The sequence below is a fragment of the Phodopus roborovskii genome, unplaced genomic scaffold (assembly GCF_943737965.1).
Source record: "Phodopus roborovskii unplaced genomic scaffold, PHOROB, whole genome shotgun sequence".
NCBI classification, from domain to species: Eukaryota; Metazoa; Chordata; class Mammalia; order Rodentia; family Cricetidae; genus Phodopus; species Phodopus roborovskii.
In genome coordinates, this window is record NW_026126629.1 from 6,054,089 (window position 1) to 6,073,676 (window position 19,588).

A 19,588-nucleotide genomic window follows, 5' to 3' on the forward strand; every position below is an offset into this window, starting at 1 on the left:
GTGCTTTTCACACATCCTTCATTAGGGTAACCCATTCTCCCTACCCCCTCATCCCTGTTTGAAACTTCTCACCCTCTCGCCCTTGGTAGTTTTCTACTTTAATATCACCTATGCTCTATTGTCTCCCTCCTTTATGGCACCTTCTCTCACCAGTGACTCTTTTCTAGCTTTGTGTCCTCCATAGGAACTCCCAAGTTTAAAACTCAAATCTAAACTCTCAAAGCTAGGATCCACATATGAGAAAGAACATTTGACATTTGTCTTTCTGGATCTCAGTTGCCTCGCTCAGTATAATTTTTCACAGTTCTCTCTATGGATCAGAGTTTCAACTTTTCAGATCAAAAATTTCAGTGTGTAGATGTCTCTCATGTTCATTAGTGCTCATCTGTTTGATGGGCATCTAGGCTGACTCCATTTCCTTGCTGTTGTGAATCGAGTGGCAATAACCATGAATGAGAAAATATCTGCCTAGTAGGGTATATAGTCCTTTGGGTATGTGTCCAGGAGGAGAATATATAGCTACATCTATTTTCTAACCTTTTGAGGAAACTCTACACTGATTTCCATAGTGGCCACACAAGTCTACATTCCTACAAACAACGAATAAAGATCCTTGTTCCCCCACAACCTCAGCTGTGTGTGCCGGCTGCCATTTTATTTTTTGATGACAACCATCCTGACTAAGGTGAGGCAGGATCTCAAAGTAGCTTTGTTTTTACATTTTTTTTTTTTTTACCATGGCTAATGATATTAGATTCTTTTTAAAGTATTTATTAGCCATCAATAGTTCATGTTTCGAGAATTCTCTGTTCAGCTCCAATCCCAGTTTTTGATTAGGTTGTTTATATTCTTGTGTTTTTGAGTTCTTTGTATGTTCTAGATATTAATCCTCTGCCAGACACATACCTGATAAACACTTTCTCCCATTCTGGAAGTTTCCTCTTCACCTGATTAGCAGTTTAACTTCCAAACAAAGTAACTTTTTCAAAGTTCTAGTTCCACCAATAGTGTGTGAGAGTCTGTATTGCTCCCTCTCCTCTCCAGCACTCGGTAGTTCTTCTTAAATCAACATAATGATAGGTGGACAGTGGTAGCACATAGTGACTTTAAAGTGCATTTTCTTGGCATTTTTACCTAAGATAGGTAAGTCGTTCCCGTGGATCATAGAGCATCTTTTAAGTTGTTAGCTTGTGTTACTACTACACATACAATAGTTACTGAACCTTTTGAGGCATCCTATGTCTCCTCCCTGAGGCAAATGATGTTTAGTGTCAATCATTTTAGCTTTATCAAAGGTGGGCATGTCTCCTGATCATCATCTCTAGGATATGGTCCTGATACCATGTGGAGGGAAGTACTAGTTTCTCCCACCGGGTCTTCACAGGGTCCGTACAGACACAGGAATCTGTGTCTACACAGATTGTTCATGGAACACAGAAAGAGCACCTTTCTGAGTCTTAGAAGGTGTGCAATGCACTGAGCATTGAGCAACTCACAGCTCTGTGAGAGAGACAGGGAGTTGCCACAGCAATGTCACCAGGACAGCGAGTGCTTAGAGGAACGCATTTGTTGAAAAAGCCCCTGTAATGGGCAAAAAGAGCTTTCTCGTTCTTAGTTTTTTTTCATGTTTGATAATTTTATAGATAGATATAATGTATTCCAATCAAATCTTATTCCCCATTCCCTTCCCTTTATTCCTTTTCTATCCCCACCACCACTTTTCCCTCCCAGCTTCTCGTGTCTTTTTTAACCCACTAAGTTCACTTAGTTCTACCTGTATTGCATGGGCATAGGACAATCTAGTAGAACATGGGTAGCCTCTTAGGCCCCATCCCATCTAACTCTTCATCCCTCAGAAGCCACCATAGCTTCTCTCATGGGGGCAGAACTTCATAAGCCCTTTCCCAATCCATGCTGAGATTTTGTCTGGCTTGATCTTGTGCACCCAGTCAAAACCCTATCAGTTCATATGCAGTCCGCCAAACACTGGTTTACTGCAATCACCCACTACCCCTGCCTCTCAGTCTTTCAACACCGTCTTCTGCAATGATCCCTGAGATTTGGAGGCAGGTGGTGTGATATAAATGTCATATTCAGAGCTGAGCACTCCACAGTCTCTTGTTCCTTGCATGTTAACTGGTTATGGGTTTCTTTACTAATTGCCAAAACTACTGCAAAAAGAAGCTGTTCTGATGGGCACTAAGAAATGCACTGATCTATGGGCATGAAGATAAGAGCTTATTGCTACATCAATTTACTAGAATAATAGTTTCTCCCTCTAGCTACCCAGTTCATGGTGCCAGGCTTGAGTTCTGTCATCTAGATCAGATTTTAAATACAACCAGGAAAACATGGTTGGTTATTCCCATAACGTTTGTACAAGTATTGCATTAGTGGGCATATCATTGTTGTAGCTTGCAGAGTTCACAGCTGGCTAAGACTGTTGATTACTTTATTAAAACCAACAATTGACAGATGAGGCTATATGAAATTAAACAGAATGTTTTCATGAAGGGTACCATCGTTAAAGTGAAAAAGAACCCTACAGAATGGTGTGGTGGGGGCTTTTACCAGTGACACATCTGTCAAAGGGTTAATGCCTAGAACATGCAAAGAACCCAAAAAACTAAATACAAAGAAAAACAACCCAATTTAAAAATATGGTATGCAACTAAACAGAGAGTTCTTAAAATAAAAAAATACAAAGAGAAATATTTTTTAAATGCTCAACATCCTTAGCTGTCAAGGAAATGCAAATTGAAACTGCTTTAAAATTTTATCTTACCTTAGAATAGATAAGATCAAGAAAGCAAATGACAAAAAAAAAAAAAAAAAAAAAAAAGAAAGAAAGAAAGAAAAGAAAAAAGAAAAAGAAAAATGCTACTGTGTATGAGGGGAAGAATTCACTATAGATGGGAAACTGGTGTAACCATTAAAGAATCAGTATGCAGGTTCCTCAAAAGCTAGAAATAGATCTAATGTATGATTCAGCAAGGAGAGCTTTCTAGAGAAGTGCTAACTGCTGGGTTTATGGATGAGAGAGGAAGGCTATCAGAGAAGTTAGCTGCCTGGCTGACTGAGTCTCCATGGAGCTTTTACAGGTTGGCTGGGGCAGCTGGAGTCTGGGATCCTACAGTGGAGAATGCCCAAAAAATGCAGAGATGTTCACGTTGCAGGGTTAGTCATGGAGGGCTGCTCAGCCTAGAGAGTCTCCTTTTAGGGCTTATATACAGGCAAAAGCAATCTAGAATGTCCCTTCCTACTGCTAACCACTGAATTTTAACTTCTTTAAAGTAAATTGTATGGTGTTAAGTTTCTTTCAAAGATCTTTTCTGGAAGGCAAGCACATTGTCTATTGAACAGTAACCAATGTGCACTTTCCTGTCTATGGTCTTAGCTAGATTGTTTTTTAAACTGTATGCTTTCCAGACCCACCAATCCAGTGTGTGCAATGCTCTTGAGTATGACTGAGTCCATGCTTAACTCTCCTATGGAATTTAGTTTCCTATGTGGAATTAGCATCTCTTTCCAACTGGAGGTACAAGGAATAAAGGATATACTCATTTAAATCAAGCCTGTCTAGAACCTTCTCCCTCAAGGACAACTGAGGCAACCATGGGATGCCAGAATTGCTTCCAGGTTTTCAACACTCATGTAGCAGGAGACTCTATGGTCTAACTGTGTTGTTGCTGTGTGTGATGATGTCACTACAGTACACAGAGCAACTCATTAGGCCCTCATGGTCCTCATAGAGATAGGAAATATTATTTCTGCTCTATAGATAGAGAAACCAGGACCAGGAAATTAAACAACTCGCTCAAGTCACAGGGACTTCATGAACTCGGGCTCGGTGTACTACTCCATGCTGCCTTTTTGTACTTGTAAAACTCAAAGAAGCAAAGTTCATCTGGCACCCATTTATTGTGCAACTGCTGGGTGGATGAGTCAGCAACACCTTTGCCCCAGGAACTCTTAGCCTATTTGGGGAGATAGATAGAAAGAAATGTTTGTAACTGGAGCAGGGAAGCAACAGCTTTGCCTGAGCCAGTAAGGATCAGGGTGAGAGAGGTGTGTTCAGCCTTTCAAGAAGTGGGTGTGGAGCAAGACTTCTGACTTTTGACCCAGCAAACTATGTTTTAGAGGTGTCACTGTGCCTTCTGGTGCAAGATGTTAGGGTGCACTGTGAATGGATACAGGGGCTAGGGTGGCTGTCGGGTGGTACCTGTTGGGGTCATATGCATTAGGTTCCAGACAAAAGCACTACCTTGACCTAGTAGGAAGTAACTGAGGCTAAGGTCATAGAAGACATGTGGGGAATACTTTCTAGAAAGAACTGGCTTGAACATCAGTGTTGCAGTCTTCCAAAACAAAAAGGGAGGTGGAAAGAAGGAAGAGGAGGAAACTTAACGAAGCTGGGTGTTTGAAAACTAATCATTTCAGAAAGGTTGACAGTAAATACAGAGTGAAGACTGTACAGCATGTAAGTAGGGATCAGGTAAAGGACAGAGAAAAATGGAGGAGGAAGGAATTAGGAAGAGGAGAGAGGAAGAGGAGGATGAGAAGGAAGGAGAAGATGGAAGCGATCGCAATGTCTGCCTTAAAAGGGGGGAGGGGAGAAAGAGGAGGAAGAGAAGTGTATGCTGGTACCTCTGAAAGATCACAGGGTGTCGTGTCACAGGCTTGGCACTGCCTCTGCTCAGCCTGTCCCAGCCGGCTGCTGCTTAGGTAACTCACCAGCAGCTGTGTCCATGGCTCGGCTGCAGCTGTGGCAACCTCTACCAGAAGACCACATATCAGGATGACAGGACACTCCCTTGAGGGGCACTGCCTTGGCACAAAGACAGCTTCCAGATCTGGCTCACCAGCAGAAACATGTTAGCTGAAGAGAAGACACAGTAAAGTAAATCCATTACCAGGCTCCCCTACGGGGAGCAGGGGCCACTTTCAAAGCACTGTCTTTTGCTCAGGAAAATAATAATTAAAAAGCTAAACACCTGACATTTACATTGACAGTTATCAATCCTATATCTTCATGACTTTTAACCCAAGGACTCTTCCCAGACATGAGGAACCTAAAGACTTGTTTCAAGCCAAATTAATATTTCCCTCTTGGCCAGTTGTAAGTAGCATAATTAGGGGAGAGAGCCATTTCACTCAGCAATTATGATTATTAGCATGCTGGGCCAGGAGGATAGTGAGCGTTCTAATGGTGCTGTGGCTGTGGATAAGGTAGCGCGTCAGGTGTTCGCTGCCCAGGAGCCTCCTGGTGCTGGGAGTCTCATTTCAACAAGGGGTTGGGTTACCACACGCTTTGCTGGCTGCCTGCTGCATTACTGGCCTCCGGCAGCAGGCCAGGAGGCTGACAAGGAACCCCTGGCCCTCCTGGAGAGCAGCATGGACTTGTGAGCTAGCTGTCTGGGAGGAGCGTCTCGTGGACAGTCCTCACGGTCATGACACCCATCCAGCGTTGGTGAGCCGGGCATCTGAGATGCGTTGCCAGAGTGTGTAACAGGGACAGCTCGGCCACACAAGTGCAGGACGTGACTCTGGCCTCCCAGCAGCCCACTGGCCTGCACAGCCTTAAGTCTGTCTAACTTGGAGGTTAGTCCAGTTGTGGAGATGTCCGAAAGTCTTCATAGCCCAGAGCACAGCAAGGTAAGCATCAACCTTGCCCTGTAATGCTCGCAATTCTGTTGCAGTTAGTGAGTGGGTCAAATAAGGTGTGTACATCCAAAGCGCATGGGCACCCAGTGGCCAGCCTACCTAAGTTCTGGCATGTCCTCAGTAAGGGCAGGATTCCATAAATGTGCTGTCAGCCAGTTCCTTGGCATCTTGAAGTTAAAGAGACAAATAAATAAATATAAATCTCTAGGACTTAACACCTTTTTATTGGGATGCAAAGGGAGAAGTTATGATAAATGAATATAAATTATAGTGATGTGTTTTCTAAACTTTAAAAATTTTTGGAGAAGCATAAAAGGGAAATAAGATATAATAAGATATTTTCCTATTCTGAAACAAGATGTTGAATTTGGTTAAGGAGGGAAAATGGTTGTCATTCCTGGTAACTCCTTTCAGGGGTGGTCAATGGTTGCCAGATCGATGGAAATAACTGGATTATTCCATAGAGGCTGGGTTTTAGTGATATTCTGTGTTTCAATGAAAAGTTCATAGAGTGGGGCTAAGGGAGTGACTGCACCTGTCAACAGGTGTGGGCCACACTGACTTAAATTTCCAAGGCTAAAGGTTAGAGTTTTGTTTGTTTGGGGAAGGGTAGGAAAGCAGAACCTTGATTTAAAAATATATATATATATTTCTTATGGATGCAAATTTGGCATGTAGGGACGGGATTTTGTGGAATCCTACAATGTCCACGTGGAGAGCAAGTGTGCGTATGGTGCTCTGCCAGTGGGTGGGAACCTCAGGGGCTTGGCAGAATTCTCCCTTGTTTGGCTAGAACCCCAGTGGAACTGGGTCTTCCTGGTGTGGTCCTTGGTGACGACATGCTGAACTGCTGTGGAAAGGACCTGCTTGAGCTTCTCTGGCAGAGCCTGGGTTGGATTGTGTGGGGCTGTCTCTAGGGTTCTGGGACATACCCTTGCATCCTGTGGACCCTCTCTTTACTCAGGAGTACAGTGGCAGGGGAAGGGAGGGGAAGAGGAGGGAAGGGAAAACCTACCATTGGGAGAATTCGTGGTGAAGGAACATGTTTAGCTCAGCGCTAGCAGCACAGTCTATAAGCGAAGAACAAACTTTTCTGAGTGACTTTTTAAAGGTTGTGAGCTGAGAAAAAGAACACAGGAAGAAAGGGAAGAAAGAAAAGGCCTTGTTCTTGCTTCTGCATATTTTCTTCACGATCCTGGCCCCTTTTTTCCTATTGAGAACATTGTAGACAGAGTTCTAGCTTTATGTGGGCACTTACAATACACCTCTACACCAAATATACACCAGATTGGAGCTATAAAAAAAAGGAACTTTTAAAATGAATTTAAAGGTGATATTAGGGTATCTTAAAAGTTTTTTTTTTTTAAAGCATTCTCACTGGACTGTGAAAAACGCTATAGAAAATGAAATATACTTAAAATAATTCAGTGTTTCCAGTGAGAAGAAACCTACCCTCAATTCTTTCTGAACAGATGAGGAAATGCAGTTGGATTTTTCAGGTAATACTCAGCAATGGGAAAGAAAAGTAACTGTTATGTCAAGTGAAATGACAGAGTATCCACTAGAAGCTAGACACCCTCTGTAAAGTGCTGGGGACAAATATGGCTTCGAAAGGCTTTAGGTAATGGGCTCTTAGAAGGTCCAAGTCGATAAGGCCTAGAGCATGGAGCATTTAGTGGGTGGCAAGTTATTCTTAGCAGCTTCCTGGATATGAGTTGCCAGTGAACAGCAGTTATTTCTCCAAGCAGCAGATCTATGTAAGGCTCTGTCCCAGCATTTCTGCATGAGGAAGGGGGCTTCTCGAATTCAGGGAGTCAGCACAGGCCCCAGACATGCAAGGATTTCTCAGATGGCTGCAAGGAAAGACATCAGGTTGGAGGCTGCAGTTTGTAGGATCCTTCCTGACAGGATGAGATCTAGATGAGCCCAGGACATGAATAAAACTTGTCTTCCCATCTCAGCCGATATAAGTATTGTCACTTCCAAACCTGTACATCATACTCTTTCCTCTTTTCTGGACATGCCTTCCTCCCATCCAAACTCACAACACCTGCCCCTTCTACTTCCCAAACACATCTTGTGTCTGATTTCCACTGTGCCTCTACTTCTACCATCCGTGGTCCCACCAGCCTCCTCCCATCAGACATCCCAGTGGTCCATGAACCAGTTTCTCTCTTTCTACTGCTCAACCAGCCTCACCTGCATTTTCCACAAAATGACCAGAACTTGGCATTGCCACCTCAATGGAAACCTTTGAGGGTTTCACACTGGAATAACAACAAAACCTGTGTCTCTGCCCTTACCTACTGGACCTTGCATGGTGCAGCCCAGCCCTACTGAGCTCACTTCTCACTGGGCCAGTCACTGTGGGTCACTGTGAGTCTTTGCTAGAGAATGATGTCCAACAGACACAAGGAATGTGAAAGGCACAGAAGGCCACAGGAGGTCCCTTCTCAGTATCAAAGGGAAAGTTTTGTTTTGTGATGGTTTCACCCCACAAATGTGGGTGTGTTTATGGGAAATACAAGAAGCATGATTGTGCTTCAGAGACCTCCAGAAAGAGTCTTTAGAACCTCAAAGTTTATCTCCCCACCAGCTTCACTGAATTCTTTCCCAGGACAATGTACTTTATGAAATCTCCTCCCCAAGGACTGCAGTCAGTATTTACTGTGTGCCAGGTACAGTGTTGGGCACAGAGGCTATGATTGAATAAACAGATGTAGAGACCGTACCTTCTTAGAATTTTGCAAGCTTCTAGGGGACCTAGACGATTACAACAGAAGATAATTACAATTGGGAGTTTTACAAGGTGCCATAAGAACATGTGGGTGGGGCACTCAGCTAGGAGCTAGGAGGTCAAGGACGACTTCCCAAGGGAAGTGCTATTTCAGCTGAAGCCTAAAATAGTGGGAAGTAGGGCAGAAGGCAGGGACAAATAGTCAAGGGTTTCTGGCAGGGAAAAGAGCCTATATAAAGGGACAGTTCAACAGTTCAGCTGACACTCAGCCTTTATAGGCCTTACTTCCAGGACACACACACACACACACACACACACACACACACACACACACAGAGTGAATGTCAAAATATGTGGATGCCTGATGTCCTTACATATTATACATATATGTGTGCATGTAACTCACAGACATCCTCTAGATGTAACAAGTATGTAATAGTTACTACCATGTAAACAACTGTTCTATGTGTTTTTAGGTAATGGTGACAAGACAGGAAACTGTACATGTTCAGTGCAGATGCAATTCCTTTTCAAATTCTTCCCATCTGTGCTGGGGGAACCTGCAGGTGCATACTATGTAGGTATGAAGGGAATCGCTGGGTTAAGGGAAATGTGGCATTCTCATGAGAGCCAGGAAAGTTCAGGATGGCTGCCACATAATGTGAGAAATGGAACAAAAGAGGGCAAAGGGGGAAGAGTGGGAATGGGAAGCGGTGTCCCATGCGGTCAAAGTCTTGTAGGCATTGTAACATCTTTCGACCTACTAGTGGCAGATGCAGAGTGGGATTGAGGGATCTCATGTGTGTTTAGAAGGCTCCCTGTGGATGCCTAAGAAGAGAGACTAGAGAAGAGAGCCTCTTAGGCCATCTGAAGGCTGGTTTATAATCCAGTGACATAATGTTGAGATGAGCCACAAGAGAAGCAGAAGAGTTAGCCATTCTTCTGTAGAAGAGTGATGTTTAAGGAGCAAATTTGCAACACTTGGAGGCAGATTGAATGGTGCAGGCCTGAGGGACAAGAGAGCAGCAGGGATAACCCAGGTTCCTACCATAGACAGCCTTGCCCAGGGACCATTTGCTTATGTCAGGACCAAGGTGTAAAAGGAAGCAGGGTGAAGTCACCTGACAAGGAAATGCTTCCTGTATCCTCTGAGAACTGGCTGCTTTGTGCCATGGTCCCTGGAGATTCTTTGGAGTCTACATCTGTCTAAAGTTTAGACAGGTTAAGTGAACCCTTGAATACTTCCTAGTATTTCTTGAACTCTGGCTGAGATGCCAAGAATGATCTTCTGTCATTTAGAAAAATTACATTTAAAAAAGTATTGACTGTACAAGGAAAGAGCAGTGTCTTGCCACCCTCCATCATTCTGTGGCACCGGTCTGTGGAACACTACCCACTATGAACATGATGATGCCAGTTCTGGGAGGATGAAGAAAAGTGTTTCCATCTCAAGTGGCTTCGCATTCCTCCTCTGCCATACACAGGCCCTCATTTACATCTGGGATGAGTACATGTCTGGTCTGTGTGGTGTTTTACAAGCTTAATGGACATTTGAATGTGGGAAAGACAGAGACACTGAGGAAGATGACAGTAGATATCTGCCGGAGACAACACCCAATTAACTTAATGTCTGTGACATCATCCCACTTTAGTGGAAGGCTTCCTTCTGAATGAGTAGCCCTTGTTTTACTCATTATTTAAGCTCTTGTTAAGCAGTGTGGCTCTGTGAGAGAGCTCCCATAGACACTTGTCAACAGCAGCGCCATTGACATTGATAGGTGACTCCATGTTGGGGGCCTCAACTTAGATGCCACCATGCTGACAATCAAGGGTTCCTGCCAGCATAGTTCTGTGTCTGTCCACTGGGGAACAAAATTGCCCAGGCTGCCAGTCACTGTACTTGAGCAGTGGTTCTCAAACTATGGAATCCAGACTAGGAACACCAGCATTTCTAGAATGCTTATTAGTACCTGAAGCACTAGGGTCCTTGCAGGACCTACTGAGGGAGAAATTCCAGAAGGGAGTTTCAGCCTTTTGTTTACTAAGTCCTTCATCAGCTTCCAGGCACACTAGTTTGAGAACACTAGGGCAGATACACCGCCACTAAAGATTGGAAGAAACAGTTACATAAGCAAAGATTTTGAATACAGGTTTCTTTCCTTTTTCTTTCCCTTTAAAAAAGAAAGCAAACCATTAATCTCATCTGTTTACTTTGTATAGTGAGGATGCAACCCAAGGCCTTGTGTGTGTTGGATCAAATGTTCTACAACTGAGCTACACTCTCAACCCTCCTTTTGTTGTGAGGTTTTTTGAAGTGTTCAGGTACATATATGTGTGTTGGAGCATATATACTATGTACAGGTATATATGTATGTTCCCATGAATATAAAAGCCAGAGGACAACCTTGGCTTCTTTCCTTGGGCACCATCCAATTTTCCTCTCCTTGGAAAACGGGCTCAGGAAGTAGGCTAATCCATCCAGGTAGCAAACCTTTCTGCCTCTCCAGAACACCTGGGGATCGAACTCAGGTCCTCATCCTTGCAAGGTACGTGCTTTGCTAACCGAGCTGCCTCCCCAGCTTGCCCTTGTTCTTGTGGGACTGAGCCTCATTGTGTAGCTCACGCTGTCCTGGAACTTGCTGTGTAGCCCAGGCTATCCTTAAGCTCTCTATCCTTCTGCCTCTGTGGGATTATGGGTGTGTGGCCATGTCATCTTATTTTTGAAGCTCTGGAATTATTAATATTTTTCTGTTATAGGAAATTTTAGGAATGCGTAACCAATCTTTAAATTCCATGAAAAGTTTTCTGTGCTGAAGAAAATATTTTTTACCTTCATTTGCAAAGATAAACAGTAACAGCATACTTGGGAATCAGATTTAAAGTAAATACATGGGGAAGCATTTGAGTAGCATAAAAATGTTGCCTGACCTCTGATGTGATATGCACCCTTTGCTGAGGTTAGCAGGCCACCCTGCTGCCCCCAACTCCACAGTCGTTTACTAACCCTGCATTTTCTTGATTTCTTCCTTAACTTTTTTCTCCACCTCCTCTTTGTTTAGTTGTCTCCATCCTTCCCAAAGGATTGACTATAGAAACAGGGTTTTCTGGTTTATTTAATCAGTGGTTTTATAATAAATCCTAAAAAAGTATAAAAGGTCAGATCAAAATTCTATTCTTCACATCTGTTTCCAAATTCTTTTCATTGCTAAGAATTTCAGTAATGTCAGCATCTCCCACAAAATACAGATTTCTGAAAGGTTAAATAGATTTCAGAAGTAAGTTTGTCAGGAAAGAAATGGATGTCACAGTTAAATGTTTTTATTTGGAAGAATGGTATTCTAAAAAAAGAAGAGAAGGAAACATAGTATGAGTTCATTTATAATTGTGTTCATTGTTAAACATTTATATTTAAAAAGTGTACTGTCAACTACACACCAATGAGTAAGACTACCTTTATGAATATTATTTTTTGTAGTACAGGGTATGAAGGAGGCAGAAAGCAAGCTAGCATTTCAAATCTGAGGTTGTACTGCCTTTTTTGGCTAGGAGATTGATTTAGTGATTTTTGCAATCTTTATTTTAGTTACATTTTTAAAAAAGGAGGCTGCATTTGTTGTTGTTACTCATTATTATTGTTGTGAGACCGGTTCTCTAAGTCTTGCACTAAACTTCCGATCATTTTGCTGAGCTGACAGGCCTGTACCAGAATGTTCTCAGTTCTATGAGGTACTTCTTACATGCTATACCAGCACCTGGTGAGCCGCACCCCAGCCTTCTCCCATGCTTCTTCACAGTTGTTTTCATTGTACATATGAGCACATGAATAGAAGTGAGGGTTTGTGACAGAGATGGCAGGCAGTGTGGTCAGGTCTCTGCTGGCATCAGACCTGGTCAGAGAGAGGAAACAACAGAAAAAGGAACCTCCCACATGGAGAAGAAAGCAAGAACAGAGGTTCTGGAATGTAGAACCTAAGCAGCAAAATGGAAAGGGGGAAAGGAAAGAAAAGAAAAGGGGAAGATGCAGTTTCCTTCATCCTTAGAAAGGAAGATTCTAGAACTTTGGGTTGACAGAAGCATACAAGCAAAAAGAAGGCATGAATCTATATGCAGATCCAAATGGGTTTTACCTCAAAGTTGTGGGCAATCTCCACTTCAAATAACATTAAAAAAAAAAAAAAAGTATGTTTGTTAAAAATGCATCAAATATGAGTTGAGCTGTTAGGACATATAAAGTACTGGGTAGGACATGAACAAGACTCTTAAATGTGTTTGGGTCAAAGTGACATAGATACAGAAGGCAACAATTAGGATTTGTAAGTGGTGTGGTCACTCATTCTTCTTTGTACACGGCCTGTTCCAGGGGCTTCGTATTTTGTTCTCAACAAGAGTTTCATTCACTCCAGAACACTTTTACCTGCTTAGCCTCCTGCTTAGATCTGGATCACCAAAGACAGGGGCAACCATATATCCCAGAGCTTCAAACAAAACTTTGCTGAGACTCCAGACCCCAGTGACACCCAACTCCTTCAGCTGAAACTCTACAGTTCTGTCATAGAATCCTACATTTCAAAGCCACACCTTGGTGGGAGTTGTGTCTGTGTTGTTACCAAATCTTTCACATTGATTGATTGGTTGATTGATTGATTGATTGATTGATTGATTGATTGATTTTGCGTTGGGGGGGGTTGCACATGCATGCATCAAGCTAAGTTATCTCACAGGCCAGTCATTACTATTTTTAATGTCTTCTACCTCCTGGCAGCCTCCTAGGGTACTTCGTGTAATTCTGCCTAGTATCCCTAAGCAAACTTTCTAACCTCTTATGGCTACACCGTCAAGATCCTGCCTCCAGGTGATCACAGTACATGGAGGGCTGGGCACTTCTGGGCCATAGAGCATCTCAGTGCTTGCCAGATACACTTTCAGCCTTGAATACATTGGGCTATGTGGCTCATCTGAAAGCTTGTGAGACTGCATTTTACATTTGGGACAAGGAAGCAATCAGTGGTCCTGTTCAGGACTCAGTGAATATCTCATATTCTTTCTAGAATGCTTGCAAAATATTTTCCAAAAGAAATAATCTACAATTTAGAATTAAATTTTAGCACAGAAATGCTACTATTTGTATGTGGAAATCAACCAAATATCTTTTGATGGGAGAGAACTAACTGTATCATACCTATGTGGGCTCCTGGAGGTTGTTTAAGCGGTTCCTTAGAAAGGTATTATGACATGGGGAAACAGAGAAGTCAAACTAAGACATGAAGAGGGGGAAAATGTGATTTTGTGATGTAATTTTCATGTTATGTGTATAAAACAGATTTTTATAAAGCTGGGTGGCCAGAGACAGAGAAATCTGAGCTGTGCAGACAGGGCCTTTCATATACTAGGGAATTTAGATTCCATTGAACTCTTATCTGTTACGGTTGTGAGTCTCCTGAAAACCTGAATTACAGGAAACTATTATTCCTTCTGAATGCCACAGCAAACTGAGTGCCACAGAGTCCCTGGGTGGCTGGGTTGTTAGTAGTCAAATGTTTTCTTTTATGTAGCATGTGTGATGATTTGTTAAGTCTCTAGACCTAAGTAATAAATGTGTTCTTAAAGGGTTCCGACCTGGCAACTTTTCCAAATTAACAAGGAGGAGGTGAGGTATGACAGTGTCATTGAGAAAGGGTACTTCTGAAGTCCACTGTGGGAGGAAATAGACTCAGATTTCTAGGGTGTGGACTGGGGTTCAGTAAAACCTTCTGCAAGCCTTGGGGGTAGTTTGAGGCAGGGTTAGGCTAAAGTGAACTTGGCTTCGAATCCTGCATAGAAATAGAACATATTCCTGAGCTCTTTTTTTTTTTTTTTTTTTGGTCATATCTTTCTCACTTTTTAAATCAGTTACCTATATAATACAAATATGGGGTGAAAGGATGAGTATCAGCTCAAGACCAAGTTATCAGCACAAAGATTTCCTTACTCCGGAGGGCCAGAGAGCAGGAAGTAAGAGACAAAGCCAGGAACAGAGAATGAGGAAGAAGAGGAAAGGAACAAGGGAGAGGGGGCAGGGACATTTGTACTGGAGGGACAAAGGACTCTGATTGGATAGAGAGGAGACAGATGTGGACCATAGGAAAATGACAGTTTATAAAGGTAAAAGGGGGAAACCTCGTGTTAGGATGAGGTGTTTAATTTTAATTGGGCATATTAATTAAGTGAGCCAAATGGGGCTTCTGATTACTAGGCTTCAATACTTTGATAGCTGGACCTTGGCAGTCAGCTTCGGGAGGAAGAAATGGCCAACTAAGGGATAGACCCTGGTGGCTAGCTGTAGGGATGTAATCTAGCAGTTTTTAGCAAGGCAGAGGAAATGGAGAAGGGCAAGGCCTGTCAGAGCCATGTTTGTCAGGCCTGGGCTGGCTAGAGTCCCTCCAAGGGGGAATCGGACAATGCGGGGGGGGGGGGGGGGGACTGGCTTATGTCTCATGAAGTTCACAACTCTTTACCACAGTATCAAAATATATGGAAATACTCCACAATGTGGCAGGTCTGTCCTTGGGATGAAACTACACTTCTTACTTAGAAATGTTCAAGTCTCATGTCTAAATTAGTTTTGCATCAGTAGCCACTCATTTCTTGAACTATGGACATATACTAATATGTCCATACATACACACATACACAGTTCCACTTAGCCTCACCCCACACACCCAATTTCTATTGCGGACAGAAATGCCAAGAGCAGGTTACTGGTGATGCATCTACCACCCCACCCAGCACAGCTATACACAGCCCACAGGCTCCTGGTAATGATTACCTCCACAGGCCTCCACAGAAATGACTTGCCAGATCATTGATATTAGAGGTAAATATCAAAGTACGTCTTCCACAATGGAAGAGTGTCACGCCCAGATGTTAAGAGAGGAAAGTATATGAGGAAGTTCAAGGCAGTCTGTCTGGAAGACAAATCATGATATTGAGAGAAAAGCAAGCAGTGTCGGCGTGGGGGAAGGGAATTGTGTTCTTATAAATAAATGATCACAGGCTACTCCACAGCCAGGTTCTCACCTGTGAGCCTTCATGCAAATCTCATAAGGGCCTTAGGCTCCTGGATCTCAGCCTCAAAGGTAGTGATCCTCCTGTAGTCCTGTAGCTAGGACAAATAATGGTATCTTTGGCCAAGGCCAAGACAATGCTGCCCCTACTGGCTCTGGGAACACACTGAGAGCCATAGGTCTGTGTAATTCATAAAACAAATTAAGTCTTTTCGTATTTTCTATCTGCACTGTAAAATAGAATTAAATGGTCTCTTTAAAGGCTAGATGGAGCTCAGGTGAGAAATTACCCAGCCCTCGTAATTCCCCCGCACACACACACACACACACACACACACACACACACACACACACACACACACACCATCTCTTTTGATTAAATTCTTATTTCTTGGTCCATTGGTGCCTACTTTACGGAGAAACATTCTGTTTTGTCTATGTGTTTGCATCTTCTGAGATAGAATTAAATATGCTTTTCTATAATTAGTTCTGTTTTAAGCATGTCCTCCTCCCTTTTATCAATATTTTCACCTCTTTTTCTTTAGACACACAGTGAGAAGCTGTCTGATCACATTTTCATCCACACACAAGTACCTGAAAGACAGAACAGGAAATAGGGCCTAGCTGTTACCCTCAAGTCCAATCCCCAGTGACACGCTTGCTCTAAAAAGCACCCCCTTCTTAAGCTTCCATAACCTCTCCAAACAGAGCTCCAGCTGGGACCCAAGTGTTAAAAGGCATGTGACTGTAGGGGACATTTCTCATTCAGACCACAACAAATAATGAGTTGTGACAGAGAATAAAGACATCTGTCCAATCGTGTGTCTAGCCCATAAATCTTGGGGATTATAAAAGTTATACAGTACATGTAAAAAATGCATTTGTAAAGTTCTTTCTCTTCCTTTTCCGTGGGGGGCAGGGGTGCGGGTGCACACACACGTGTGTGCATGCGTGCATGCCTCTGTGTATGTGTGTGTGTGTGTGTGTGTGCGCGTGCACGCGCGCTGTAAGTGTGTGTTCGTGCATATTTTAGGTGTGTGAGCACATATGTATTGGGATAGAGGTGCACATGTGTGTGTACATGTCCCAGCCCATGGTCAATATGGAGAATCAGCCTCAATCACTCTTCGACCTGCTTCATTGAGGCAAAGTCTCTTAATCCAGCCCAGAGCCCAGGGATGCAGTAAGCCCTGTCTCTGCCTCTGGGTGACAGGCAAGACACAGTTACCAACCTGGGGATCCAAACTCACAACCTCATGCTTATGTGGTAAACACTTTAACCACTGAGTCATCTTTTCAGGCCAAAGGCTTATTTATAAATTTTAATTGTACAAAACTATAGACTTTATTAGGATATTTTCATACCCGTATATCATGTACTGTGTTTATTCATGTACTCCCCCCCATTACCTTCTCTCCCCTCCAATACTCTTCTTCCTCCTCCATATAGTCCCACCTCTGCTTTTATGAGTGTGAGTGTGTGTGTGTGTGCTCTATTTTACATATGAGAAAAATGCAATATTTGTGTTTTTGAGTGCAGCATATTTCATTAAACACGATCTTCATTTCCCTGCCAATGACATAATTTCATTCTTCTTTATGAGTGAGTAAATCCTGGTTGAGAAACAAGGCACATTCACTGTTATTCCATCATCTGTTGATTTATGGGCATCTAGGTGTTTTCTATGTCACCACTGTGGTGAATAGTGCCTAGATAACATGGAAGTACATGGTTTCTCTGTCACATACTGACTTAGAATCCTTTAGGGATGTATCTAGGAATGGTTTGCCATCAACCACTTGTAATTTTAAAATCTCAATTACTTCCTGTTTCCTTTTTTCATTTAACATGCCATAAAAGACCAAAACTAATGGACATCCCAATTCTAAATGATAAAACTTTCCAGGCTTTGCAGAAAACCCACTCATAAAAGCATCATTTCTTGTCTCAGCAGCTTTATAACAGCTACCCAACTAGCAAATGATGACAAATATGTATCTATCCCATGGCCAGTGGTAACAGGGGCACTGGCTGGGCTTGCTGACAGATCAGTACCTACCTCTGAACCATCTAGGCAGCTCTGTAACCACGATTGGGCATGCCTATGTGTCTGAGGATGGCTGCTTATGGGCCAGCGGTGTCTACTAGAACAATGGGAAAATTGTAGCATCATATTTCTTCCTCCTCCAGCAAGCTAGCCCAGGCATGCTGTCATGGTATGGGCTGAGGAGTGTGGCCCAGAGCCAGCCCAATGCCAGTGGCACTTTTCAGACTTTGGCTTGCATCATGTCTACCAACAACCAAATCACTCCTGCCTGCACTCAGAGCAGAAATCTATGGCAGAGGGCATGAACAAGGGAAGTTGCAAATCTTCCTGCTCCATATGCTCCTCACAGGCAGGAGCCCTACTTCTACCACAGCACTATAGGAGGTCACAGTGACTTTAGTGGGGTAAGAAATAATTGACATAACTGAAACAACCAAAAACAATATTCTTTGTGTTGATAATATGATTGTATGCCTTTGAAAGTGAAAGGGTTCTTGTGACACAAAAAAGAAAAGACCCAGAAATTGACATTGGGGTTCAAGCTTGGAGGTGAAGATCAGAGAAGCAAAGCAGCCAGCCAGTAGCTCTTACCTCTGTCTCAGCTCAGACCAAAGGGGCATGCCTCAAACTGCTCCTGACTCACTCAGACTGCTGTGCCTTCCTATCCTCAGTGTGGCTGGAGAATGAATGTTAGCTCTGAGATCCTGTCTTAAATACCTCTCATGGGTCCTGGGCTTAAAGGCATGTGATAGAAAGTGCTGAGATTATCTTTGTGGGAGCTGTTTCTCTTTAGGACTGGATATATTTTGTGTAGCTCAGTGTGGCCTTGAACTAACAGAGATCTGTCTACATACCTCTCCCTCCCAGATGGTGGAATTAAAGGTGTGTACTACCACTGCCTAGCTTCCATAACTAATTACTGTGACTGCTTTGCTATTTTTATCTCCAGTGGCTTTAATAAATCATAAACAATATATCATCACCATCAATAAAGATATGTGACAAGGTGGTTGGATTAAAAAATAAATAAACATAGAAAAATAAGTCTTAGTGACATAATTAATTGCTTAAAATTATTTATTAAATACTGACTGAATGCCAAGATAGTCCTGAGCAAGGGAGTCAGAATTCTCTTCCTAGTACAGCTCAGCGTTGAGCAGCAGAACTGGGAAATAAACTGCAAATGCAATCACAAAAGCTATAGAGAAAAACTCTTCTTCACATGACTTTTATAGATGCTGTGATATTAAACCTCCTATAAAATCAGTAACTATTTTAAAAGAGTGATAATCCACAATGCATGGGCAATGTGCTCCATGAATAGCCATTGGGGAATGGCTGCAGAAATAATTCTGGTCCAGCTGGATCATAGATAACTTAAGATCTGAGAAATACAATGGAAAGTAAATACTTACCTTTAAGATGCACAAAGTGCTGGCAGATCCTGCCAGAATTTGATTCTGATGGTTTGAAAAGAAGGCCCTTGGAGTTGCAGCCCCTATAATAGTATACCTATTTGTCCTTCTTTCTTAGCATAACCAAGCATGCTCACATGTCACCAGCCTCTCTGGTAGTCATTGCTTGACCTCAAGGAAGCAGAACCCACAAATTAATCTCTCAGGTTCTTCTTCACATGGTGAGTGTATGCTAAATCCCAGGAGTCCTGAAAGGTTCTGCCTCCATGTCTGGGCACAGTGGGATACTGGTTTGTCATTTGACTGGACACAGCTAGAGATGTAATCAGTTGTTTTTCACAGAGCCATTGCTAAGTGAGTGAGAAAAGAGCAGGGCCATGTGGGCCAGGAGCTCAGACTCAGTGTGGACATGTCAAGGGTCGTTTCCCTACATTCCCAGGGTGTGTGCAACAGTTGGAATACACGGAAAAGTCCCACAGCTTTCTTTTCTAAAGAAAACAGCAGGCACTGAATGGTATGAACTTTGGTGAGTTTGCTTATGGGGGGAAATTCATACTTGCCTAGACATTCAAGGCTTCCTGGATTCCTGTTAAGAACTCATATACTCATGATAAGCCTCCAGATGCCCCAGTCTCAGCCAGTGCTAACAAGAAATTCTGTTCCTGGGATCATGAGGATTGC

At 42.8% G+C, this 19,588-nt stretch overlaps 1 protein-coding gene across 1 annotated transcript in view; it reads left to right on the forward strand.

The window, feature by feature from the left end:
* Positions 1 to 19,588, forward strand: part of Thrb (thyroid hormone receptor beta) — a 183,054-nt gene that overhangs the window by 15,550 nt on the left and 147,916 nt on the right.